This window comes from Orcinus orca, chromosome 9 (genome assembly GCF_937001465.1).
Source record: "Orcinus orca chromosome 9, mOrcOrc1.1, whole genome shotgun sequence".
NCBI lineage: Eukaryota > Metazoa > Chordata > Mammalia > Artiodactyla > Delphinidae > Orcinus > Orcinus orca.
This window is the reverse complement of record NC_064567.1, coordinates 7,268,662-7,291,119: the sequence shown is the minus strand read 5'-3', so window position 1 is coordinate 7,291,119 and position 22,458 is coordinate 7,268,662. Positions and strand designations below refer to the sequence as shown.

Here is a 22,458-nt window from a genome sequence, read left to right as displayed (position 1 = left end):
GAAGAGCAGCCCCCACTCACTGCAACTGGAGAAAGCCTGTGCGCAGCAATGAAGACCCAACACAGCCAAAAATAAATAAATAAATAAATTTGTTTTTTAAAAAAGTCAATGTCATAGTCTAAGAGCTAAGAATAATAGTGCAGATGAGTGGAGGGCAAAGGCTAGAAGGAAGTTAAGAACCAGGAATTGAGGTAATGAGAAGTGAGGAGGATGGTATAGGTGGACTAAATCCTTCTGTTAAGGAAAAAGAGAGGTTGGAAGAAAAAAACAGTAAAGAGAAAGTTGACCCATTCAGCTCATGTATTAGCTCTGGGAAGTCACAGGCAAGGAGACCATATTGAATGATGAGATGGGAGAGGGCAGATTAAGGGAAACTGGAGATGAGATACCTTGTCTGAGGAAAGCACAGGGAAGAAGTAAGGATCTAAGAGAAGCCATATACCTACAGTGGAAAGCATTGTCTGCAGGGACAAGCCTTCCATTTGTACCTTCAGTCTTACCAAGTGCCCACAAAAAAGTTAAATGCATCCAAGTTTCTTTTGAATATTTAGAAGTACAGGGTATAAACCAAGAATCTAAAAATCCTCACACAGACTGAGATCACATACTTCGGTGACAAGTATAGACAAATGCCATATTTTTAAAGATACTTAACAGGTGCTGACAAAAGACCACTTTTTAATATGAGGAACCACATCTACTAGTGGGATATTTCTTCTAAGAGAAACCCATATTCCTCAGGAAAGAGAGGACTATGGGGGTAGCCCTCTGCTCTGGGCCTAGGATTTCCACCCCAAGGTGATACTTAATGTTTTAGTTTGGAGCAAAACAGGAAGTTAACATTCATCAAGTTTGTTGCCCAGGTAATCTGAAATCCTTCCACGCTTGTTCATGGACCACGGGTATGAAGGCAGAAGCCCCTCCAAGTCCACGCTTCTCACCTGTGCGACCCTAGGAAGCCAGGTGGCTATTTGTGCTGCCAAAATTTGTATTTCAAGTACCCAATTGTGAATTAATTTCACCTGAATGCGATGAACTACTCCAGACCCCACGTGAAAACAATCCTATAGTCACACCTCATCCCATCCATATATGTAAAATCTTCAGTTTTTGATTTGTCTTTACAGAGATTAATGGTAAAGGGAATCTTTGTCAACATTTGCCTTAAAAAGAGTCGGTTAAAGAGTTTGAAGAGGGAAGCTAGTTTTGGTTTGATTTTAAAGAAACAGAGGGAGAGAGGCGCCGAGGAGCTCGGGCTTTCAGGTGCGTATCGCCGAGGCCCGCAGGTGTCCTGGGGCTCGAGAATGGACGACACGTTTATCTCTAGGCTGTACCTGCTTTTCAGGGCCACTCGCCCATCTCAGACTTTATCAGCCGGTCGGGATGCGGCTTTTGGTTATTCTCCCAGCCGGGGAGGCAGATCCACCGGGTGCACGTGTGTGCGCGCAGGAGTGGGGGAGGAGTGGGTGTGTAAGACCCCCTCCTCCGGGGTGTCTTGGGGCAGTTGCTCCCCAGGCTGCTGCCCCGACCTAAGAAGGTGACCCCTCCTCGTTCGGCCCGAAGTGGCGGGAAGCCGGGTCCTTAGAGGCGGCCTCTAGGAGAGGGAGGCTGTAAAACCTGGAGGAGGATCCGCTGCGCCCGGCCGGGGAGGGCGCCGGGGTTCGGGGCCAGGGGCCGCGGGCTTTCAGGTAGAGAACAGCCCCGCGAGCGGGTCCTCGGTGGCGCTGGGGGACCGGGAACCGGGGCCGCGGCGGGCGGGAGGTTTCCGGGCCCCTCCCGCGCCGCGGGCTGGTGGGGAGATGGCGGCGACGGTTTCCCGGTTCCCCCGCCCCGGACGCCGATGGCGGTGCGTTCCGGCCCTCCCCCACCAGCTTCTCCCCCACGGGAGCCGTAGCCGGTGAGGCCGGGAGGGCGGGGAGCGGCGGAGGAAAGGCCTAGAGGGCGGAGGTTGCGTGGTGCAGGCGGCGGCGGCGGCGGCGGCGGGAGGAGGGCCGGCGGGCGGGCGGGCCGGGAGGAGGAGGAGGCGGGAGCCGTGTCGCACGCAGCTCCAGGCGGGGCAGCCCCGGCGGCTGAGGGACGCGGCGAGACCTTGGCGGGACGGGGATTTAACCGGGGCCGGGCCCAGCGACCAGGTGGAGACGTCGCCGGAGCCATTTAGGCACCCGGGAAATGCGGGTGAGTGTCGACGGCGCCGGGGCCGAGGAGAGTCGGCGGCGCAGGCCCGGCCCGGAGCCGCGGTGTCGCAGTGACTGGGGCCGCGGCGGCCGAGCCCAGGCGCCGGGCGAGGCCTGAGCCGCCGAGTCGCGGCTGGGCGGAATGGCGGCTGGGCCGGGGTACTCGTGGGCGGAGGGCGCCGGGGGCGGGAGGGGAGCGCGCGGCCCGGCCCTGAGTCACCCCGGCCGGTTCGGGCCTGGCCGGGCCGCGGCCCCGGTCGCGGGCACGGGGCGGCCAGGCCCGGACTACGCACTGGGAAAAAGCCCGATTCATGGCGCCCGCCCCTTTCCCAGCGCAACCGGGCTCGGACCGCGGAGCCGGGCCGGCGGGCGGCCTCGCCTCTCCTCGGGCGGCGACCCCCGCGGGGCGCCCGGACCCGTGCCCTCTCTCCCTCGCCCCCTCGGGATCACTTCTCCCCCGAGCGTCGCTTGCCCCGGACTCGTTCTCTCAAGTAAAGTACTGGGCTCGCGCGCTGAAGGAGCCGCGGAGCCGGGCTCTCTGCTTTCCGGTTCCCTGCCCGCGGCTCCCGGGTTCCTCGCCCGCATTGTTGCGACTGTGCGGGGCGCTATTACTGGGTAATAGTCGCCCCTTTGCCCTGTTCTCTTGGGGGAGCGGGCCGGGGAGGCGCGCAGGGATGCCAGTGCGGCGGCCGGACGGGGCCCCCCGGCGCCGACCGAGCGCCCGCGAGTCGGGCCCGGCCTGCTCCGTCGCCTTGGCGCGCCCCCGGTCCCGCGCCCGGCGGGAGCGCGCGCTGACCCCGCAGGTAACCAGGGCGACGGCCGCCGCCCGCGTGCAGGGGTCGCCCCGCGTACCCCTGCCTCCGCCCGGGTGTGATGTAGGCCGAGTGCTGGTTCGGGGAGAAACGATTGGTGAGCATTTCTTGAGACTAATCCTCCAAAGTTCGGGGTTTTCTCCCTTTAACGAGCTCTCTGCCAAAAATAGGATCCTCTTTTCCGATTGGATCCCTGTTGTTGCTCATCGTTCGCAGTTGGGGTTAGTGGTGAGGGTGCAAATGGGGAATTGCAGTTAACTCAGGTATTTATTTGCTCTGTGTAATTGCCCTTCCCCGTAGGGGCATTAAAACAGTCCAAGTTAGGAGTGGAGTAGTCTCGCAGTTTTGGAAATGCACTCGTCGGAGTCACAGAAGGGAACTAAATTCACTTTACGACCCCAGCTTCTAGGACCTCGGCATATCTTAACACGCTGCAAAAGCGTGTGCAGTTGTAAGGTTAACACTTCATTTTGTGGCCACTCTGTCTACCCAATTTTCCGAAATCCTGGAGCGTTTGTGGGTTGTGTAGCAAAATAGGGAATGTTGTTTAAAAAGCAGCAATATTTCGTCTAAAAAAAAATTGGATATGACGTTTTCTTGATCTAAGTGTTCTTGGATATTAGAAAAAAATTTACTTCAACGTTCTATTTGTTGCTTTCCATGGGCATCGCATTTCAAATTCCGAAGCATGCGAACAGACTGGCTTGCTTTAACTCTATTATGCCCGTTTTTGGAGGTTTCGAGACAGTGCTTATTAAGCTGGAGAGGGGTGGCTGAAATACTGTCTAAAAATATTTAACTTTTTTTGTCATTGGAGTGATATTTTAAAAACTTATGTTACAAAAAACCCCACAAAACCCAAAAAACACTTTTAGCTGTAGTAGTAGGGTTTCTCACCGATTTGTAGTATCCTCTGTGTCTTAGGGCCACCGGCTCAGGTCCTTGCTGGTACACCCCATTTTTTACCGCCCACCACCTCGGGGAACTAACAGCCCAGTGAATGCCTGGGCTGATTCTGCAGTTTGCTTAGATATTACCGCCCGTCGACTCCTTTGCCTGTTGCTGAATATTACCTTGTAGAGATAATTAACTTAGTCTGGGTTGCCAGTGCAGCCTTACTTCCCATACTTTTCTGACTGAATTGCTTGAAGGCAGGAGATACTCCTTCTGTATTTTTGCATCCCCAAAGTAAATAGCATAGAACTTTGTCATGGGTACCTCAGTTGTTTTTTGAGTGAATAAATTTGGAATAATTCTAACTTACACCGAGTGTTTGACCACCTCCGATTTTGGCTACAGAAGCAGTCACTGCACTTCCATTGCGTAAGAACGCAAGCTTAATTATAATTGTTATTACAGCACCCCAGAAACTAACACAGTGCCCCGACAGAAAAACTGCGCACGTTTTCTTCAGCTATGGCAATCCAGGAAAGTGCCAAGAAAACAAGTTGTGAAACTTTAATTTGCTTTTTTTGTTGTTTCAAAGCTAGTTTTAGGGTAGATTTCTAAAATCTGTGTGTGTGTTTTTAAACAAGATTGAGGTCTTTCCCCTCAGGTTAAATGTTTCAGCCTTACCTTTGAAGTGAAATCGTTTGGTGAGTTAAGGCTCTTCCCTGTTGGAGAGATGATGCAAATGCAGTGGTGGTAATAGAGCCCGAGTGACCTTTCTCACAGGAGAGACCTTTCTTGGGTCCTTGAGGGCCTTTTATCAGAAGTTCACACCCAGTTTTCCCAGCAGGCATAGTATGCCTTTCTTTCAGCAAGGAAAGGTCAAAGGAATGTGGTTTAGATTGAGGAGTAGTTAACTTGCCATCCTTCAAGTTGAAAATTAGGGCCCCCCAAAACACAGGAGCGTGTTTGTGTTTTATTCCTCGCTGTTTCAGCCCTGCATAGGTTCCAGGGCCATGGGCTTTCTACCTCAGCAGTTGAGTCTGGAATAAGATGTCTTTTGGGGACCATTGGCTGAATTTTGGGCTTGTCTTTCAGGTATGCCTGGAGAAAAGAATGTACCATTTTTAAGGACCAATGAAAAGTTCACCTTGCTTTTTTGTTGTTTCTTGGGGGAGGGCTGTCAGGTAGTTTCTCAACAAATTCTCTCCTTTCACTTGCCTTGCAAAACTGAGACGTGAACATGAAATGAGGAGTAAATCAAATTTAAATAAAACCTTAGGTTTATTGCTAAAGATTTAAGCTCTTTGTTTATAATGTGTCCATTTAATAATGCACACCATAAACAGAATTATATTTGATGGCTTTTAAATTTTTTATTCACAGGGATATAGCTTCTGAAAGAGATGTGTGTGTAATTTATTCATGTATTTTTGCTTAGGTATAGAAGATGTTGCTTGGGAGAGAAGACATGGGATCTGGTTTGAACTTAACTTTGCTGAGCCTCTATTTCCTCATTTATAAAGTGAGATGGTTTTCAGTTGACTCTTAAGTTTTCTTCAGGCCCTCAAAGTCTGGGTTCTATGCGAATGCCATAGCTTCTAACGTTAACAACATTTGAGGAACCATCCTATAAAGCGTAATCTTATTCGTGTTTGAGAAGCAGGGTTGTGAAGCCTAGGCTTGTTGGTCATTTAAATGTTTTCCCTTGGGACTCTGGGATCAAGTGAGCAGAGTCTCCTGGCAGCTTCCCCATCACTGCAGCGCCTGTTCCCAGAATTGGCTTTGCTGCCCTTTCCTCATGCTCTCCCGCGGTCTCGAGTATTGTGTCCCCTTCCTGTCGCCCGACAGACTCCTGCTGCTTTGGAAAGGCTCCTCTCAGGTCCTGATGCTCCATCCGGGGTGGGAGCCTTCCCTGCGGTCCCGTGAGGCCCCACCCGGGTCACTGTCCTAGCAGTTAACCCTGGACTAGACTTGTGGTTCCTTTGGAATAGACAGACCTCCTGTAGGGCCGAGACCTTGTGACGGGCAGGTGTCCCTGTGCCGTTGCGCTACCTGCTGCAACTCATGAAACTCACACTTTGTTCACGATCATCGACCCACTTAAAATCTTGATCGGGCCCCGCAGAGTGTGGTGCTGTTGTTCAGTCCTCTGACGGCGTCGAGGAAGCGGCTGAGGCTTTGGGTGGTTAAGATCAGGCCTCGTGAGTGGTGAGGCCTGGGTTAAAACATGACAGGGAGACTCCAGGGCTCCAGCTTTTAACGGGATGCTCCCAAAGTGTCTAATTTATATGAAGGTGGAAGAGGAGAAGAGAGCAAAGTTGAAATGCTTTCAAGATTGGTATCTTATCATTGATAATTAGGACCGAATTCATTATGCAGAACTGGGTTGCCTACCAAGAATGAGCTTATTCTTCTCGGTCTTTTAGTAACTGGGGGACATTGAAGGGGAGTAATTGGGCACTGATGGGATAGAAAGGAGCAGTTCTGGAACTTCGGGACTATTGTTAAGTTGGTGTGATGTGACTCACTGGCCTTAAATTTATGAAACCATTTAAGACTGTTCATATCTAACAAGCTACGATTTTTAAAAAAGGCCTATGTCAGAAAATACTTTGGAAAACAGATTGTATGAAATGTGTGCTTAAAATGTGTATGTACTAGTGAAAATATTTATAAAGTAGTAAAGATGGTTGTAATTTTAGGATGATGAACTTGTGTGTTTTTAAAATATCCCCCCCACCCAAGTTTTTATCTTTTTAATAAATTTATTTATTTATTTTTGGCTGCGTTGGGTCTTCATTGCGGTGCGCAGGCTTCTCGTTGTGGCTTCTCTTGTTGCAGAGCACAGGCTCTAGGCGCGCGGGCTCAGTAGTTGTGGCTCGTGGGCCCTAGAGCGCAGGCTCAGTAGTTGCGGCGCACGGGCTTAGTTGCTCCGTGGCAGGTGGGATCTTCCCAGGCCAGGGCTCTAACCCATATCCCCTGCGTTGGCAGGTGGATTCTTAACCACTGCGCCACCAGGGAAGCCCCCCACCGAAGTTTTTAAGAACCAAAAGATAATACAAATGATCTCAGGATGGAGGAACCCTCTCAGCGTAACACCAAAAGTAGGAACTGTAAAGGAAAAGGCTCTTTTCATTACTTTAGAATAATTAAACTTCTGCAGGTTAAAATGCCTTAAACAGAATTAAAAAGCAAATGACAAACTGAAAGAGATATTGTAACTTAACAAGTAAATTTACTTTGCTTACTATAAAAAGAGGGCTTATAAAAACTAAGGTAAAGACGATGCCCTCCCCTCCCCCGTGGGGGAAAAAAATGAGCAAACTGGTAATTTTTAAAAGAAGGATCCAGAAACAAGACAAAAATTTCAGCTTTACTAGCAGTACTCTTGGAAAAGTATATCAGTGAGATACTGTTTTTAAAAACTTGGGCATAGATTGAAAAATAAGTCACTTCTGGTGAGGGTATGGAGAAATGAGTCCATTCATTCATTGCCTGAAAAAGAATGATTTTTCTGAGAGCACTATGTAAAAAATATATATATGTATTTATACACTTAGAAATAGCTAATCTACTTTTAAGGATTTAGTTTAAGAAAATATAAAAAATGATTGATTAATATTCTGTCATGGGTACACTATTTAATGCTTTCTTATTGAACATTTGTTTTCAGGTTTTGCTATTAAGGATTATGATCTCAGCATTTTTAGATAAGTCTTTGCATTTCTGTAATTCTGTGTTCAGTGAGACAAAAACGTGCTGTAAAACAGTATATGTAATGCTTAAATTTTTCTTTTTAGTGTGTGTGTACATTTTTTAAAGGATAATAAGCCAAAATGTTTTGAGTGATTATCTCTGAATAGTGGAATTATGGGTTATTTTTAGTTTATTCTTTTGGTTTTTATTTTTTCATCCAACTTTCTACAGCACACATGTATTTATAATGCGGTGGGTTAGCTCATGAAGACAAAAGACAATAGAAGCAGTGAGCCTGCTTCCGAGCGAGAGGTTTCTGCTCACTCAGTTCAGTGCTGGAATCACTCTGGTGTTTGCTTTATTTGCAGGTCCCTTGCCAGGTGTGTTGACACGTAGGGTAAATATCTGACTCTCAGCCCTCAGGTTCTCCTTGCAGCTCATCTTCCCATCCCCCCATCTTAATCCTTCAGCTGCTTTAGGCCCCTGCAAGTTTCACACCCTCCATGAAACTGTCTTAATCTCATGAACCTCGTTTATGTTTTGTTATTTTGTTGAATTACAGTGGATTATGTACTAGTGAATTGTCTTCAGTGGGGAAGTTTCCTTTTCTTAGAGATGCTGTGAACTTCCTGTCCTTTTTTGCTAACTTTACAACTCCTAGCAATAGTAGATGGATGTTTAAACCTGTCGTCATCATGCCTAAGAATGTAAATTTGCTAAAAATTAGAAAAATTCTTTTGACACATTTTGTGCTGTAGCCTGGAACATTGAAATGTTACTATTGATTTAAGAAACGTATTCTAAATGACACAAATTAGGGATACTTTTGGCCATCTGAGAAACAGGTGCACAGAACGTGTCCCCTATTAGCTAACATAGTTAAGTGTGCCTGGGCAGCTTCCGTAAGTCAGGATGTGGGAGAAAAGCCAGGGAGCTCAGAGCCCCCTTCCTGCAGTGGGGAGGGAGGCCTGCTCTGGTCAGACTGGAAGGAAAGGTTTGAAATCGTGGATGAGGCTGAGAAACAGGAGACAGCAGACTTCAGTCCCAGCTGGAGGCCCAGGCATGAGGGCTGGAGGCCTTTTCCCTCCCCGAGCCCTGAGTTTGTCTTTGGGAACTAGGGGACTTCAGTTTGGGGGAGGGTGGAGAAGAAAAAAGTCCAAGAGTGATTTCTTCTGACTTCTCCTGTCTTACAGAATCATCTTGCCTGTGGTAATAACCACTATTCCTCAGCACTTAGAATGTGCCAGAGACTGGGCTGAATCCACATTGGTGGCTTTGGAGCTGTTCCTCCTCAGCTTTCTGCTTCTTGCAAATAAATGCCTCATTTTGGACAGAAGTCCCAGGGTGAAGGTAGCCTTGGACACTCGGTGCAGGAATGGTTCACTAGTCAGTCTTCAGATAGAGACTCCTGAAACCAGAGGGTGATTAATGTCTACCCACAGGGGACCCAAAAGTCAGAAGGGAGGGCTTAGGGGTGCTGAAGACGCTTGGCCTGATGAGCAGTTTTGCCGCCGCTGCTCCTCAGTGGTACCTCTGCAAGTGTCCCGTGTGTTGGCGCCTTTGTCCTGTGCGGGACGTTGTGTGTTCTGTTTTTGAATGTCTGCAGTTTAACTGGGGCATTTATGGTGAAGCCTGTAACACCTGTCATCACTTGACATTATGAAGCTTTGTTTAGTCACTATTATTTTTATAATAAAGGAGCTCAGCTTTACCATTCCCTGCATTTTCAGTAATTTTTGATTTGCCTAGAGCAGTATTTGCCCACCTGTGTTCTGTGACGTGTAAGATACTGGAGTGGAAGGGAAGATCTGTGAGGAAGTACATTTAGGAAACGCTAGATTGCATATTGGGGGGCTTTTAATATGTTAATGTGCATTGAGGGTCTTATAGGGAGACATTATTTTACAGAGAATGTGTATCTTACAGGATATGTGTGTGTATGTACTTGTGTATGTGTGTAAGGTGTACCCTTAGTTTAATAATAGCCTTTGGGGGAAGAAAACCCTACCACCATGTTAAAGAGTATGTTTTGTTTTGTAGAGCACATACTGACTTTAGAATCAGAAATGTGAAAAATGGCGTGCCATGCAGTAGAGGCGTGGTCTGGAGCGAACGGCTGCGTTCGCTTCTTCCCTCTTCAGTGGAGCGTCGATGAGCATCTGCAAACGCCCGTGTTCTGGGGAGCAGTGTGGGAAGTGGCGCGGAGATCGGGATCCTCATGAGTACGGAGTTAGACGTGTAGTTGTCTAGAAATGGTTCCTGTTTCAGTTTATTCCTGGTCTAAATAGAAACCCTAAATACTATCACAGGAAGTCTCTAAGAAATTGTTTTAAGCACATGGACCAGCATTAATCCGTCCTCACTACTGAGGACCAACAAACAGCAGGATGACAGCACACATGGTTCACATTTTCTTGGAGGTGCCATACGTTGAAAGTACTTTTTAAACCTGGGAAATGCTGGTTGGTAACATTAACTGCAAAGATGTTTCAAAAATTTTAAAGTCTAAACTGCCAGAGTTTTCAAAGCACTTCAGTCCCTTGAAACTCAGACTTGGCTTCTCCTCGTTCAGGTTCTGTTAGATTCTTTCCTGTTATTTTAAGTGGGTTCCCCTGCATGTCTCGGGCTCAGTGATTTCCAGAGTGTGAACACCGTTCACGTGATACATTTGCAAAGTGTAACCAGGACTGTTTTCTAGAGCGTTTTGGCCCCTTTAAGGAGGGGATGTAACATGCAGTGTTTTCCAAGCTTCTGGACCAGGCTCTCATCCTTTTTTCTTGAGTCATCTCTTGGCCTTAGCTTCTGTGGAGAATACTTTGCTCTTCCGGTTATGTCTTCTTCTCTAAATGGACGCGCAGGAGGTACCTCTGGGACCTGATTCTCTGTTCTAGTCCACTTTGCTGTGGGGTTTTTCAGTTCTGTTTTGGCCAGAGCGGTTCTGACTGTTCTCGCTGGTAGCTGGTTGCCTTCCAGCTGAGCCCCAGTGGCCTCTCTGCCTGCCCGCAGGGCTTCCCCGTGGCCCACCTGCCCTCCCCACCATCACAACCTCCCCAGACTGATCTCATTTGCTCTCCAAGCCACACCCAGCTTCTCTGTTTCGAGCCTTCTCTCCGAGACTGTGATGTTCCATAGTGACTTCCGAGTATTATTAGTTCCTCCTTCAAAATGCCCTGTCTTCATCCCTCCCTTGTTCGGTTCTGTCACCAGCTCCTGTTGCCTTGTGTTCAGGATTTGTCATGGCTCCCTGACTGCAGAGTCTGCCCCCAGCGGGTGTTGGCGTCACCACGACAGGCAGGAGTGGGCTCCGCTCTCCGTCCTCGCCAGCCCTTCACTACACGTCCCATCTCATCCCCTTAAGCTCAGAAAATACTGAAAGTCGGGCGGGCCGTGTGCTCGGTGCTGATCTGCGGCACTTCTCACCTAAAGTGGCTGGTGTGGGTGCCGGCTCTTTGTCGTGTCCTCGTTCTTCCAACCTTCTACCCATAACAATGAGATTTCAGTAAAGCAAACCATTTTGGGGAAGTTCTGTTAATTTTGAGATTTAACCTATAATAAATTATAAATGAGAAATTTTCTTTTGATAGGCTGATTTATGGAAACAGTCTATGATTAAAGAATTCAAGGTTCTGGGCTTCCCTGGTGGCGCAGTGGTTGAGAGTCCGCCTGCCGATGCCGGGGACGCGGGTTCGTGCCCCGGTCCGGGAAGATCCCACATGCCGCGGAGCGGCTGGGTCCGTGAGCCATGGCCGCTGAGCCTGCGCATCCGGAGCCTGTGCTCTGCAACAGGAGAGGCCACAGCAGTGAGAGGCCCGTGTACAGCAAAAAAAAAAAAAAAAAGAATTCAAGGTTCTAACCAACAAACCGTATGTTAACACCGTTTAATTCTGAAAGTATGGATGTGGTGTAAGATGAATATCCACTGTTGCTTTTTATGGTAGATTTATAGGTGAATGAGTGTGTGTCTAACTAGGACGGTGGATTCCCTTAATAGTTGTAAAAAATGATTTTAAAACACATTCAGATGACTCCCTTGGCAGCAGTTTTACATTAAAAAGAGAGTTTTTCCCCCCAAAATGCAGAGGCAGATTTGTGTGTTTTGTTGGCAGTCTACTGTAGACTGAGTGTAAGTGCATACTCGGGGTGTGTGATCTGAAAACAATTAGTCCTAAATGTGCTGCTTTCTATAGTTCGTTGCATTTATACAGTATTACTTTGCAGAAGTTGATTTATTTGCAAAGTTTTGACGTCTAAATTTTATTGTAAAAATTGGATCATGTTTGTGAAGCTCAAGTCTTCTAAAGTGCCCATTTGTTATAGAAGTGAGTTCTTGTTAAACTGTGGAGGAAATCTGCATTTTGTGATTTTGATGTTCTTTGAAAAAATACTATATTTTCAACTGGGAGCATGATTTGATGGTTTTCAAAGTAAGCTGTTTGAAGCGTAAGCTTGAAAACCTTGCTTGAGAAAATATTCACAAGTTAATGAAGTAAATTATGTGAAATCAAGAATTTTGCCAGACATTTCTCTGAGGCTTCTCCCACCAAACTTGAGCTTGACTGTAAAGATGATGGTACTGCCCCAGTCGCAAGTAGTATATTGATAGAAATCTGTACCAATCTCAGTATGTAGGATGTTCTTTATTCTTATTTAAAATATGAGGCTTAATTATTGTAGAAGTGAAATGAGCTGCTTTTGTCTCTTCTGCCCCTAAACAGTAACCTAAAAAGCCACTACTTTTATAGTGACCATAAAAACAAGTTGTGCGGATTATGAAGGAAATTCACTACAAGTTTTTGCAACTAAAAAGAAACATCATGACTAGAACCAGTTCAGAAAAAAACCACAAGTAAAAAATGCTAGAAGCTTAGGTCAGTTTCAGAATCATTTTCTTAGGTGAGGCCGTTACAGGTTTTACCAGACTCTTTCCCGTGTTATAGGTGTGGCCGGATTGTGCTCAGTCAGAGCGGGGAGCACGAGTTTTTAACCACCACCGCCCCTGCCCCCCAAAAAAGAAAATACCTCCCTTATTGGAGGTTATCAAATGATACATTTTCATGAACTCAGAAGACACACTTAAATAATTGAGAGGCTGAATTTAATCTGTTTATCCTTGATAGGCGCTAAAGCCCAGGTTCAAACACACTTTTGTGTGCTGTGCACCTTCTCATACCCTTTCCCGGGTATTTATAAGTCTCTTGACTACTTGCTGTTGTCGTAGCTGGTAAGGACATTTTCAACGGGATGCTTTTTATCAAGTCCGCAGTGCACGTGTGCATGGGGTGGGGCTGGGTGCCGACCCCCAGCAGCGGTAGGTGCCTCTCTGGCTCGTCACGACCCCGCGTGGCCAGAAGCACTGTCCAGGCACCTGTGCCGCCAGATTGCTCTCGTACCTTCGGTAAGGTGAGTAAATCGGTAAACTGTATTCAAAACGTGAAAGCTCCAAATCAGATGGAGTGTAGAAGTGGGACTGTTTATTCTTTTTGAACCAATTTGTAGTGAAGTGGGCAGTGTCTTGAAAATTCACTTAGCTAGAGGGAGCTGCCGGTCAGGTTTTTTTTTAAATTTTATTTGGTTTGGGCTGCATTGGGTCTTCGTTGCTGCGCGCGGGCTTTCTCTAGTTGCGGCGAGCGGCGGCTGCTCTGTGTTGCGGAGCACGTGGGCTCTAGGTGCGCGGGCTTCAGTAGTTGTAGCTCGCGGGCTCTAGAGCACAGGCTCAGTAGTTGTGGCGCACGGGCTTAGTTGCTCCGCGGCATGTGGATCTTCCCGGACCAGGGCTCGAACCCGTGTCCCCTGGATTGGCAGGCAGATTCTTAACCACTGTGCCACCAGGGAAGTCCCCTGGTCAGAATTTTTGAACTTAAGATAATTTATTTGTATTAGTGGGAAAAAAAAAGTAATGAAAAGCCTTGAAAACCCAGATTAGATGAAGGATCTTGTTCAATTAGTGACGTGGTAACTTTCAAAATCTGCTGGGTTAGCAGATATTACTTAAAGGTCTAGCACTCACCAACTACAGGGAAAACCGTGGCCACACAGGAGGGAAATCTGCACATTAGTTGAACAGAATTGTGGGGACTGTGAGTTGAAACATTTCATTGAAACGAAAGTGACAGCGTGTTTGGTAGAACAGTGCATCCTTTCCTGAAGCAGCAGCATCACCAGGAGTGGGAGAGACCTGTCATCTGCATGTGACATGTCATTCTGTCTCCCCAGCTGAAGGTCCGTGTCTAGATTTCCACCCTCGGTGGCCTGAAGATGTTTCCTGTACCACCAACATCCCGGTCATCTCAGGAGTGAAAACGACTTGCTGTCTGTATCTGCCTGTCTGTTGTTAGGCTGGGTCCTGATGATGCTGCAGCACCAAGACAGGAGAGAGATGCTGGGATGCTGGTGTGCAGGGAGAGCTCCGCCGCAGCAGGCTTCCAACCTCAGTGGATTCGATAAAACAGCAGCTCACCCACTAACTAGGGTGAGAAACGGTTTCCAAGGTGGTATTTTAGGGCATTCTATTACGTGTATTTGGTGGCGGAATGAAAGATCCAGATGAACTTTAAGAACGAATGAAATTTCAAAGAAAATCTGAACTTTTACAACTGCTTCTGTCTGGATCCCCAGGTCCGTCAGAATACAAGGTTCCCTGTCTTCTGATGATGGGCCCACTTTGGTGGGAATTTGTAAAGTACCCCTGGTGTTACGTTGTCCAAGCGTATTGTGAAATTTTCAGGCAACCTTACTTTACTTCATTTTGACTTACACGCTAGCTTTGACATTTCCCCCTGAGAAGTTTTTTTGTTGTTTTATTTAAGTAGCATGTTAGGAGTTTCGAGGACATCTGATAACCTTTGTTGAAGTGTTAATATGAATAGTAGCAAATACTTACTGTGTGTCTGGTACCCTTCTAAACAGTTTATTTAAATAACTCATCTATACCTCCCAACAACCTTATAAGATAGGTACTGTTATTGTCCCCATTATATATATATGTCTATCTGTGTTATAATTGCAGATAATTATAGGCACAGAAGTTAAGGAATCTGCCCAAGCTCACACAGGCTGTGAGTTGTGGAACCAGAACTTGGGGGTCCCCTCAGACATCCACATGCACTTATCGATTAACTATTTGAAATAGTCATGTCACTGTGTAATGTCACTCTGTGCTTTTTCAATTGTTTCTACAGTAAGAAATACATTTTGTAGGTTAACTCTGTACATACACAGACATAACTGAATTAAAGATGCGCTGAGCAATACTTAAGTTCTATGAGCTCTTCTCATTTTCACTCCTTTGAAGAGTTCCGGCTACCATTTACTAAGCTGATTTCATGGCCCACACGTTAATGGATTGCAGTCCTGAATTTGAAAAATATGCATGGTGTAGATAATGATCAAATGTAATACTGTATTTCCTTGTTTTAAAGTGAACGAAAATGCTTGGAAATGAAATACGTGCAAGCACCAGGCTAGATCATTGAATAAATGTCCCTATAAAAGCATTGTGCTGAAACTGAGAGCTGAAATTCGGTCCTTCACAGGTAAAGCTCGTTTATGTGGACGAACCAGTCAGTCTGCATGGCACCTGCTAAATAGTAAGAGGTTAGGGTCACCTTCAAGCTTCCTAAAGCAGTTTATACCAGTGGTGCTCCTGTCATCCCACTGGAAGGCACATAGTAATTAAAATAGGAAGAATCTGTATTCTAATGGACTTAAGATTCAGTTATAACTTGGACAGTACTTAAAGCTTTGAGTGCTTGTATTTGGATTTTTAGGATTTGAAAACACTTATTAATTAGTTGTTCAAGTACCAAGAATAAAAATTGTATCCTAATTCCTAAGATGCTCATAGGAGAAAATTCCATACTTAATGGCATCCAAAATTTCTCATGATTATAAAATTGTATGTGTGTTTGGGGGAATGAGTTGAATTAGCATATTTCTATATTTATATAATTAGAAGGACAAAGGTTGATCTCAAGGAGAAAGCAGCTATGTTGCCTCGTTTAGTATAAGTTTGAGGGCCTACTAATTTCAAAGCTCTGCTAGTCTTTAGGAAGTGGGAGAACTCATCAAACAAACCGTGAAGGTTTAAATACATGTGCTCACGTCCTACCCCAGGATGGTGAGTCCTTGCTTCTTCCCTTTCCAAGCCATCAGTTTTACAGTTTTTATCGCCTGTTTGAATAATTTCTCTTAAGTTTTAAACATAACGTAAATGGTGTGCCTCCCCCCTCCCCATTTTTCTCAGTACTGTTACTGTGCTGGGAGAAAATGAAATTGCATGTAATTAACATGTTCTAGCATGCTTCTTTGTAGTTCCGTATGCTGATGGGCTGGGTGGGTTTGGGTTTTTTTTTTTTTTTTAATCTATTTAGTTTTGGCAGCGTGCGGGCTTTCTCTAGTTGCAGCGAGCGGGGGCTACTCTTCGTTGGGATGCGTGGGCTTCTCATTTCGGTGGCTTCTCTTGTTGTAGAGCACAGGCTTCGGGCACGCAGGCTTCCGTAGTTGTGGCACACGGGCTCAGTAGTTGTGGTGCACGGGCTTAGTTGCTCTGCGGCATGTGGGATCTTCCCGGACCAGGGCTCGAACCCGTGTCCCCTGCATTGGCAGGCGGATTCTTAACCACTGCGCCACCAGGGGAGTCCTGGGTTTGGGGTTTTTTTTATGTGTCATCAGTGATTCAGATGTGTCCCCAAAATATTTGGAATCATCATTTCCCCAGTCTTTCTGGAGCCCTGCAGTGTGTCGGGACACTGTGTTTGGTGCTGAGGATTTAGCTGTGAATTAGGCCCCTGCCTTCCAACCACAGAGCAGAGCCCATGAATCAGAAGTCTTACTTCTATTAAAGTCTGAAGGTCTGGGGCCAGATATTTTGTTTACAAAGAAGAACCAGTTATTGATATACTTTCCATTTTTACAGTAACAGGTATAAATGTAAAATCTACTTATTGACATATCCATTATTCAGGTAGCAATAATGATCAAAATAGCCTAATTTTCATTTAAGAAAAATAAGCAAATACAGTATTTGATATTCAGTACTAGCTTTTTGTTTACTCATGTTTTCTAGATTATAAAATGCAAGTTATTTCATGAGCAAAATAGAAAGATCAAAAGTGAGCCTCTACTTTTATTGTTTTGATTTTTTTAACTTTTTTTTTTTTAAGCAGTTGTAGGTTCACAGCAAAATGGAGAGGAAGGTATAGAGATTTTCTATATACTCCCTGCCCCAGCACATACACAGACTCCCCCGTTATCAATATCCCCCACCAGCGTAGTACATTTGTTACAACCAGACCTCCATTAACACATCATAATCGCCAAAGTCCATGGTTGACATGAGGGTTCACTCTTGGTGGTGGACATCTTGTGGGTTTGGACAAGTGTATAATAACGTGTATCCGTCACTGCAGTACCGCACAGAGTAGTACACTGCCTTAAAAGTCCTCTGGGCTCTGCGTACTTATTTCCCCACCCCGAACCCCACCAAGCTCCTGGCAGCCACTTAAAACTTTTCGCTGTCTCCTTAGTTTTGCTTTTTCCAGGATGTCATATAGTTGGAATCACACAGTATATAGCCTTCTCAGAATGGCTTCTTTCACTTAATAATATGCCTTTAAGTTTCCTCCATGTCTTTTCATGGCTTGATGGCTCATTTCTTTTTAGTACTAAGTAGTATTCCGTGGTCTGGGTGGACCACAGTTCATTTATCCATTCACTCCGAGGGACATCTTTGTTGCTTCCAGGTTTTGACAATTAGGAAAAAAGGTGCTATAAAGATCTGTATGCAGGTTTTTGTGTGGACATTAGTTTTCAACTCCTTTAGGTAAATACGAAGCAGCATAATTAATGGCTGAATTGCTTGGTATGAGTGTTTATTTCTGTAGGAAACCACCAATCTGTCTTCCAAAGTGGCTGCGCCGTGTTGCCTTCCCATCAGCAGTGATTGAGAGTCCCTGTTGCCCCACCTTCTCACCAGCATTTGGTGTTGTCAGTGTTCTGGATTTTGGCCATTCTAATAGGTGTGTAGTAGTGTCTCATTATTTTAATTTGCATTTTCCTGATGGTGACATAATGTGGAGCATCTTCTCATATGCTTATTTGCCATCTGAATATCTTTGGTAAGGGCTTTGGCCCATTTTTTAATCAAGTGGTTTTCTTACTGAGTCCTAAGAATTTTTGTATTATTTTGGTTAACAGTTGTTTATCAGATGTTTCTTCTGCGGATATTTTCTCCCAGTCTGTGGCTTGTTTTCTCATTCTCTTGACAGTGTCTTTCCCAGAGCAGAAGTTTTTAATTTTAGTGAAGTGCATCCATCCTATCAGTGATTTTTTTCATGGATCCTGCCTTTGGTGTTGTATCTAAGAAGGAAGGGAGAAAAAGAGCTATTGGCTGGGAAATTCCTACTAGGTACCAGCCATAGAACTAGGCCTTTTTACATACGATGTCTCATTTAAAACTCTTTAACAGCCCTGGAAAGTTGTTTGGGTCTTTAGTTTCAAATGAGTTAACAGAATTAGAGCTGGCACTGAAGGAACCAAGTGTGCCCTTCTAAGTGAATCCGACTAGCGGTGCTCCCTGGTTTTGGGTCATCTGGATTTGTCTGTTCTCTGTAGTAATCGGTGTAGTATTTTCTCAGTCCCATGTGGGCGTGATTGGAGTTGGGGGTCATCTTGAGATCACCAAGGGGACCCCTGTAAGAGGGCAGTGGGAAGCATGAACTTCAGATCAGATTTTGAATTCAAGGTTTCATACGTTCAACTGTGAGACATTGCACAGAAGTTTTATTATGAGACAGCTGTTGTAATTATCATTGGTTGTATATTATTTTTGAATAGGTTATGTGATTTGTCTTAGAAGTTGAAACATGATAGTTGTCATGTTGTATTCAAATAAAAGTTTGTAACAGTTATGCTTGTATCTGGCCTTAGGATTTAAAAGGAACACTCATGTCTCTCACTTGCATTGTGTAACGGCGGATGGAGCTAGTCCTGGGTCCTCCTGTGAGACCGGGTGTCAGGGAAGGCAGGTTTCCAGGGGCCCCAGCAGCAGCAGAGCCGGCACCTTCTCCCGGCCGTTAGGGGGCGTCTCCACGTGGCTGCAGCTGGCTCCCACTCTGGAGCTGCATTCTCAGAGGTACCTTCTCCTGGCGCCTGCTACAGTCAGCGACTTTCATCCTAGACCTTCTCCCTGATTGATCGCAGCCTTTGAGCCTGTCGAGGACTAGAGGTTTCGTCCAGCTCTCCTCCCTGAGCTTCTGTTCTCTGGCCTCTGGTTCTCACACCTGTGTCCCCCCGGCTCGCAGCACTCCTCTCTCCTGGGGGGCCAGGGGGAGGGGGGCTCCCCCATGTCCTGTAAATACAGGTTTGAGTTCTCGTCGCTGTTACGTTCTTCCCTTATGCTGTGAAGAATTTATCCACGTTAATGCCGACAGTTTTACCTTTTTGCAGATTACCAAATTTTTTCTACAGGTGCGATTTCCTTTGGGCTACAGTTGTGTATTTTCAAACTGCCTGATTGAGCATTTTCATTTTGGGTTTTTTTTTTTAATTCCTTCCCATTCATCATATCTAAAATTAAGTTTCTCATCTTCTCTTTAGATTCAGACTTCTTCACATAACTTACCAGTTTATCTTAATAATATGACCTTTTTCTTTTGGGTTGTTTCTCTTTAACACTTTTACCCCTGGGTTTTTTCCAGCATGAGAATTTTTTTAAATGAGTGTTCAATTTAGTGACATAAGGAATTTTGTAATAACAGATGTATGAATGTCTAGATGGTCATCACTTAACCCAGAACTTCCATGAGACTTCGTGCTTGTGAATTCCTATTTATTTACAATTATATTGTTGCCAGTTATTACCTAAAGCAGAGAGCACAATTGGTTGAGACCCTCTAGGCCAACTATGGCTCACAGATAGATGTTTTTATAACTTTTACAGTGTAACTTTTTGCTTTTCTCAGTCATGAAAGATGTCCAACAAAGAACAGCAAACTTCACCCCTGAGAATTACATGTTAACGTATTTTAAATATTTCCTGTTTTTTTAAATTTATTTATTTATTTTTGGCTGCGTTGGGTCTTCGTTGCTGCGCCCGGGCTTTCTCTAGTTGCGGCGAGCGGGGGCTACTCTTCGTTACTGTGAACGGGCTTCTCATTGCGGTGGCTTCTCTTGTTGCGGAGCACGGGCTCTAGGCACGTGGGCTCAGTAGTTGTGGTGCACGGGCTTAGTTGCTGCACGGCATGTGGGATCTTCCAGGACCAGGGCTCAAAACTGTGTCCCCTGCATTGGCAGACGGATTCTTAACCACTGCGCCACCAGGGGAGTCCAATATTTCCTATTTGAGGTATAAAAATTTTTATGCCAGGCTACTGTAATTCCACAGTATTGATGAGCAGAAATGATACTGGCAGTAACTGTCATGGAGTAATGAAAATACCTGTGATTTCCTGGTGGCAAAGCCAGAGGTCCTGCTAAAACTGTTGTGGACTGCTGCCTACATTCGTAATCGGAGGAGTGGTCGGGTTTCAGTCAGAGGTGAGTGGGAGATAAGATGTACTTTTTTCCCCACCCGCGTTTGCAACCCCCGAGTTCTATCCGCGGACCCCCAATGAATCTCACCTGCACCCCTCTCCTCCGTCCATGGGTAACCATTTGTATTAGTGTTTGGTTTATCTTCCACTTGTTTCTCTTCGAAAAGAAAAATAGAGATCTATCCGAGTGTGTTAGTATTTACTCCCCTCCCCTCACACACACAGGGAACCTTGCTTTTTTCAGCGACTGTGTCCACTGGGAAGTCACTGTGTTGTCAGTGGGTAGGAGTCGCCCTCCTTCTCTTCCATAACTGTGCGGCGCTCCGTGATGTGGGTGCGCCATAAACGATGCTCCGTGATGTGAGTGGGCCATCATTTAGTGCTCCGTCCCCTGCTGGTGGCTTTTAGGTGGATTTTCAGTCTTTTGCGTGACTAAACTTGAGGAGTTTACAACTTCTTGTAGTTTTTGGCCAGTTTGTCTTGGGGATAGATTCCTAGAAGTGAGATCGTTGGGTGGAAGGGCCAGTGCACCTGTGGTGTTACTAGATGTGGCCAGTCGCCATCTGTCTCGGTGAACATCCCCGCCAGCAATAGTTAAGTCATTTTGACTTTGTAATGCAGTGTCCGTCAGATGCTGGAATCCAGAGGTACATTTTTGGAGATGTGAAAGTCCAAGTTTGAGAGGCGCCCTCTTCATCCTTGTGTCGTTCCTCACCAGTGCCACCCATTCTGGTGCACGTTCCCATCGTCCCTGCTTGGTTTGGTTTTAAGCATCTGGCCTTTTCTTTTTCCATTGCTGTTCCTCTAAGTTAGTTAGTGTCACTGACCTTTGGTCCCCGTTCACCCCAGCTCCAGCTCCAACTCCAGAGAGCTGTCACATGAATGTTTCTAAAATCACGGCAGTCATGTCACTTCCCTGCCCTGGAACCTTGCAGGCCTCTGTCGCCCACTCAGAATAAAGGCCTCCTCCAAGGGGGGAAAGCCGAGGGCAGGTGGGGATGGTGGTGTGATGAATTGGGCGATTGGAATTGACATGTATACACTGATGTGTATAAAATTGATGACTTAGAAGAACCTGCTGTATAAAAAAATAAAATTAAATTAAAAAATTAAAAAAAAAAAAGAATAAAGGCCTCGTGGGAGTTCCGTGACGGTCCAGTGGTTAGGACTCTGCACTCCTACTGCCAAGCGCCCGGGTTTGATCCCTGGTCGGGGAACTAAGATCCCTCAAGCTGCGCAGCCAAAAAGAAGAAGGGCCTCACATCCTCTTACTGAAAACCTGCCCTCCTGCCCCTGAAGCTTCCAGCCTGAACCCCGCGCTCAGCCTCCCGCTCTTCCCTGGCCGCCCTTCCTGTTCCTCTGCTGCCCTTCAGATCCTTCCTAAGAAGCATTCAGAGCACATGTGTGTAGAGACTTCTTGTCATTGTAGCTGGAATGACTTCTTCCAGACCCTCTGAACTCTATTGCAGTTCTGTCTTTATCTTTACTGTGGCAGTAAAACGCCTCTGCCCTCTGCCGTGCGGCAGCTCCGCTGGTGCTTCCAGCTGTCTTTTAAATGATTTGTGTTGCAGGAGAATAAGAGCCCCTCTGTTGGTAACATATTAAATAGCAGTTCTTAAATAAAGCTTTCTTTCCAGTAGAACACCCAATAATACTGTTTTTCATGCTAAGGCTCCTACATATGCAGAACCTGGTCGTTTTGTAAAGATACATTCCTTTCTGTGAATGACCTGAATTTGACCCAGAACGATTTATAGCTAGCACGCTTTAAAGCTGTCTTTTTTTCCTTAACAGTTTTATTGAGGTATAATTCACATACCGTAAAATTCACTTGTATAACTCAGTGATCCTTAGTAAAGTTAGAGTTGTGCAGCCATCACCACAATCCAGTTTGAAAACATTTTCATCACCCAGAATACCCCACGTGGCTGTCCGCGCTCTCCATCCCCGCCACCCCCGGCAAGCACGAGTCTGCTTCCTGCCTCTGTAGTTTGCCTGTGCCGTACATTTCATGTAGTAAATGGCATCGTATAACCTGTGGCCTTTTTCTTCTGGCTTTCACTCAGCGTAATGTATTTGAGGTTTGTCTGTGCTGTGGTGTGTATCAGTACTTCACTTTTTATTGCCTGAGAGTATTCTTTTATATGACTTTAGGCTACTTTGCTTATGCGTTCACCTGTTAGTGGACATGTGGGGGGTGTTCCACTTTCTGGCTTTTATAAATAATGTGCTGTGAACATTCTTGTACAGGTCTTTGGATGGACATACGTTGTCTTGTTTGTTGGGTAAATACCTCGTAGAGGAATTGATGGGTCACGTGGTAAATTTATGTTAACTAAACCCGGTGTTTAAATG

The 22,458-nt window shown here is 45.9% G+C and overlaps 1 protein-coding gene across 4 annotated transcripts in view; it reads left to right on the top strand.

The window, feature by feature from the left end:
- The first annotated feature begins 1,672 nt into the window (after window positions 1-1,672).
- The window catches only part of CUL1 (cullin 1), a 107,326-nt gene continuing 86,540 nt past the window's right edge, over window positions 1,673-22,458 (top strand). The window contains exon 1 of one of the 4 annotated variants that reach the window (XM_049714714.1): window positions 1,673-1,688. The gene's annotated coding sequence lies outside the window, so the exon portion shown is untranslated. Of the gene's footprint in view, window positions 1,689-1,773; window positions 1,898-2,015; window positions 2,176-14,025; window positions 14,043-22,458 lie in introns of those variants that run through there. The other 3 variants (XM_033412641.2, XM_004283645.3, XM_049714713.1) reach the window with 3 other exon arrangements.